This window comes from Macaca nemestrina, chromosome 14 (assembly GCF_043159975.1).
Source record: "Macaca nemestrina isolate mMacNem1 chromosome 14, mMacNem.hap1, whole genome shotgun sequence".
Lineage (NCBI taxonomy): Eukaryota > Metazoa > Chordata > Mammalia > Primates > Cercopithecidae > Macaca > Macaca nemestrina.
In genome coordinates, this window is record NC_092138.1 from 119,383,123 (window position 1) to 119,388,315 (window position 5,193).

The 5,193-nt window shown below is 49.5% G+C and overlaps 1 pseudogene; it reads left to right on the plus strand.

Moving 5' to 3' along the window:
* Positions 1-1,994: 1,994 nt before the first annotated feature.
* On the plus strand, positions 1,995-4,693 carry LOC139358061 (uncharacterized; annotated as a pseudogene).
* Positions 4,694-5,193: the final 500 nt, after the last annotated feature.

Below are 5,193 nucleotides of genomic sequence, written 5' to 3' on the forward strand. Positions count from 1 at the left end.
TATATATAGATTACCTATTTCTCCTGTGTTTTAGTATTAATAGATTGTGTCTTTTAATTCATCCAGTTGTCTAAGTTACCAAGTTTGTGGGTTATGGAGATTGTAATATCTTTATGATTTTATCATCCATGGGCTCTCTAATATAAAGTCTTCTTTTAATTCTTAAAGTATTAGGTTGGTGCAAAAGTAATTGTGGTTTTGGACCATGAATTTTAAATTTGTATAACTAGGCTGCAACACATCTTTATTAATCAAAATAGAACCCATTACAATGGGCTGGGCACAGTGGCTCATGCCTGTAATCCCAGCACTTTGGGAGGCTAAGGCAGGTGGATCAGGAGGTCAGGAGTTTGAGACCAGCCTGACCAACATGGTGAAATCCCGTCTGTACTAAAAAGACAAAAAGTAGCCGGGAGTGGTGGCATGTGCCTGTAATCCCAGCTACTCAAGAGGCTGAGGCAGGAGAATCTCTTGAACCCAGGAGGCAGAGGTTGTGGTTAGCCGAGATTGCACCTTTGCACTCTGGCATGGGTGACAGAGTGAGACTCTGTCAAAAAAAAAAAAAAAAAAGAAAAGAAAAAAAGAAAAAGAAAAAGAAAAAAAACCATTACAATGAATACATTTTTGCCAATGAGAAATAAACTTGTTTATTCTGTGCTTTCAGGGTTGGTTTATTCTGTGCTTTCAGGGTTGGATGAACTCTTGAAAAGCATTTTCTGCATCCTGCTGGTTGTGTACTTGTTTTCCCTGCAAAAAGTTGTCAAGATGCTTAAAGAAGTGGTAGTTGGTTGGCAGTAGTGGGAGTAGTATCATCATCTCTTCCTTTAGATGACAGGAACAATATCACAGGGTGGGTGTACACCCTGTGTGTTTTTGGAAGCAATGTCATTCTCTCTTCTTTTAGGTTTTAGGATTCATATCACAGGCGGGGTGTACACTCCTTGTTATATTGGATGGAATCTCATTTTCTTTCAACCTGTATCTTTAGAACAATATCCCATGGCAGCTGTCCATCCCTTTAATATTGGTACTAACACCATCTTCTCCTTTCCTGGATATAAGAAACAGTATCACAGGAGGGGTGTACACCCCTTGCAATACTGGTAGTAATATCACCTCTCCCCTGTGGTTATTAAGGACAAAAATCCCAAGGTGGCTGTATGGTTCCTACTTTATTGGGAGTAGTATCATCCACTCACCCTCTGAATAAGAGGAACCATATCACTGAAGAAGTGTCCACACACTTTGATATTGTGAGCCATGTCATCTTCTTCCCGCCTGGATATTAGGAATGATATCCTAGGGTTGGGGGCTGTGTACACCCACTGCGATATCGAAAGTAAAATCAGCCTCTTTCCCGCTGGATATTAGGAACTCTATCACAGGTGTGTGTGCACCTTCTCAGATATTGGGAAGTACTATGAGCCTCCACCCCGCTGCATATTAGGAACAATATACAGGGGGCAGGGTGGTTATAGCCGCTGCGATATTGAGAGCAATAGTCTTCTCTTTCCCCTGTACATTAGGGTCTACATCACAGGGGTCTGTACACCTTCTGTGATATTAGGATTAATGTTGTCCTCTCCCCTACTGAATGTCAAAAACAGTATCACAGAAGGGTGTACAGCCCCTGCGATATGGCCAGTAATATCATCGTCTCTACCTTTGGATACTAGGAACAACATCACAGAGGGTGTGTACACTCCCCTGTGATATAGGGCATAATGTTATCCTCTCTTTCCCTGGATATTAGGACCGATATCCCTGGTGGTGGGAGGTGGAGTACATTAAGAACAATATCACTGGGTGGGTGTACACCCTGCGATATTGGGTGTAGTAGCCTCCTCTCTTCCCTAGGATATTAAGAACAATATCACAGGAGGGGTGTACCGCCACAGCCCCTGCGTTATTGGGAGCAATAGCATCTTCTCCCCCTCTCAACATAAGGAACAATATCCCAGGGTGGGTGTACATCCCCTGCGATATTGGGCGTAATGTCTTCATCTTCCAACGTGGATATTGGGCATAATGTCACGGGGGTGTACGCCTTCTTCGATATTGGGAGCAATATCACCCTCTCCCCTCAGGATTGTAGGCAAAATATCAAAGGAGTTTTACAACTCATGCGATATGAGCAGTAATATCCTCTCCCCATCTAGATGTTAGGAACTGTATCACAGGCTACTGTACACTTCTTGCGATATTGGGAGTCATATCATCCTCTCCCATCATGGATATTAAGAACAATATTACAAAGGAGGTGTACATCCCCTGCCATATTGAGAGAAATATGTTGCTCTCCCTTTCGGAATATTAGGAACAATATCGCAGGAGGTGTGTATAACCACTGCGATATTGGGAGTAATATTATCCTCTCTCCCTGAATATAAGAAACAATAACACATCCTGTGATATTGGGAGTCACATCATTTTCTCTCCCTCTGGATATTCGGAACAATATCACAGTGTATATGTACACCCCCTGCAATATTGCCACGAGTATCATCATCTCCCTCCCAGGATATAGGGAACAATATCACAAGGGGGTGTACATCCCCTGTAATACTGGGAGTAATATCTTCCTCTCCCCCACTGGCTATTAGGACCAATGTCACAGAAAGGGTGTACACTCCCTGCTCTATTGGGAGTGATATCTTCCTCTACTTCCCTGGATATTAGGAACAGTGTCACTAGGGGTGTACACCTCCTGCAATATTGAGACTAATATTATCCTCTCGCCCCCTGGATGTTAGGAACCATATCGCAGGGGTGGTGTACATCCCCTGCGAAATCGAAGAAATATCATCCTCTCCACCTTTGGAACACTTTTTAACATAGCTTTGTATGTGGGGAGGACTCGAGTGATTAATCGAATGTTTCATCAGGTGCGGTTCTTCTGTTTCCCAGTTTTGACACAACATTTGGTGAAATTTCCAGGGACTCCTGTGGTCAGCTTCACGGTTTCACTCTGTCACTTTCTAATGCAGTATTCTTTGGGAGTCTTTTCAATTAAGCGCCATCATTTAAAAATAAGTTTTATAATATGCAGTTTCAGGTTAATTCTTCACCTTTGTGTCTCAGGCAGTGGCTCCCCACCTGTGAGTAGTCAGAAAGGTTCACGCAGTTTTCCAGGGCGGCCTTTGCATTTACTGGAACCATTAAGAGCTCGTTCCTGCTTCGGCCGTGATTGACACGCAGTGTGCGTGAGGCCGTGCGTGGCTTAGCGTCTTCTGCAGGCTTAGAGGTCACTTTCTGTTCTTCCCCAAGCCTGCTCTGCTGTGCCAAGTGTTCACTGCGGGCGACGGTCACACTGTCTGGCACAGGCCACCGAGGCCACAGGGCAGACTCCACGTATCGGAGCCTGCAGAATGGCAGAGTCCGGCCTCCTCGCCGCCCTTCAGGGGGAGCAAAAAGCGCAAGCTGTGATCAGAGCTGTGCTAGCCCAGAAAGCCTCCGAACAGGTTTAATTTAGGAATCAGCTCCTACCAACTGCCCATGTTTAGGATGTGTTTGAGTTTTTGTGATTTTTCCTGCTCTGAAGCTACTGGGCTGGCTCTGAGTCACTGAGGGGGAGGAGGGCCGCACAGAGGCTTGCGGCCGTGATAATGAAGGGCTTGTTGCCTCTTGGGACAGCGAGTTCAAACTCTTTGTAATTGTCAGCGTAAATAGTGACCCGCTGAGGACATGGCTGTAATTCAGGGTGGCATGGTTGATTGTTATCCTTGATATCAGGTACCTGCCTCTAAAATGACGGTACCGTAGTGCGGCTCCAGGAGGGCAGCTCCTGCCAAACACACGTGCTCCTGGGCCCGCGCCTGAAGCCACGGTCGTGCTGCCAGCCAGGCCTGCAGCTGTGGGTGCAGCGGGGTCTTCATGGCACTGAGCGCCTCCCTCGTTTGCTTGTGGGGCCCAGCCCTCCTTCCCTCCCGGTCCCCAGTGCGGCTTCTCCCAGGGATCTCCCAGCCCCGTGCACACCTCCGTCTTCACAGCTTCCGTAGTTTTCTCGTGGGCGGCCCAGGTGGGCCCCTGGGCAGGGATCGTGTGTTAGTCGAGTTCTCTCCAGCCTTCCCTGGCTAGTGGCTCAACAGGTCCCTTCAGATGAGTCAGCCAGCTGAGTGCCCGCATGTTCAGGATACTTGTCAGGGTCCCTCCTCAGAGCAAGACCGACATTCACCTCCTCCATAGGACTTTGGACCCCGCCCTGGAGAGATGCCAGCCACATCCAGAGGGGCTGCCCGGGTCCCCGTGGGCTGGTGGGAGTGACTTCTGAGCCACTCGAGGCCCCACTTTGTGTTCCTACACCCCACAAAGTCACTTAACGCGCCATGTTCTGGTGCCATGTGCCTCTCGAGTGTGGCACACAAGCCTGGACGGGGATCTGAGCGGGCGCTGCCTTCCTCAGGCTGCGCTTGTGTTTTAGGGCCCCTGGAACACTCGTGGCTGTGATTCTAGCCACTGTCTCGGCTTCCCTAGACGGTTTCACCCGCAGCCTGAGGGCCACATCGGCAGCCACCGAAGAGCCAGCAGGTCCGACGTTGGTCTCACTCAGTCCTTCTCGACTTTGGTGACAGAGGAGACAGCAAAACTTCAGCTGGGAGCCCCAGGCCTTCTCTGCTTGGAGCCCTGGGACTGAGATGGCACAGATCCTGCCATCCATCTGCTGGGGGCCCCGCTGTGCGGCTCCCTCCTCTGGTCAGGGGCCGCGCCCTTGGGCTGGGCAGCTCCGGGTCTTCGCACTCAGGGGCTCAGGGTGGATCCTGGATGCAGAGAGAAGGAGAAGGGCGGCGGTTTGGGCCCAGCTGTGTTGGCTTCATCTTCTGCCTCTTGTCGCTAAATACATTTGCAAAGTTTTCCAGATGAAAACTCAGAAGGGATTTTTAATGACTGGAATCTGTGAATTCCATGGAAGCCAAGTCTGTCCACCTCTTTCACCCACCTCACTTCTCCCTGTTGGGGCTGAATTTGGCAGCGTTCATAGGGGCAGGGACGCAAGGGGTGGTGGCCAGCCCTTGGCCCTGTGTCCCTCCTCTCCTCCCCTCAGCGCCACAGCATTTCGGTGTCATCCCCTTCCCTGCATGTGTCCTCATGAAAACCACGTGCGGCTGAAGGGAGATGCCTGTGCCCGCTCCCGTGACCTTCCCGGCCAGCCCGGCTGCAGCGGCCCCTCGGCAGGCATCCTTCTGGTGCTGTCTC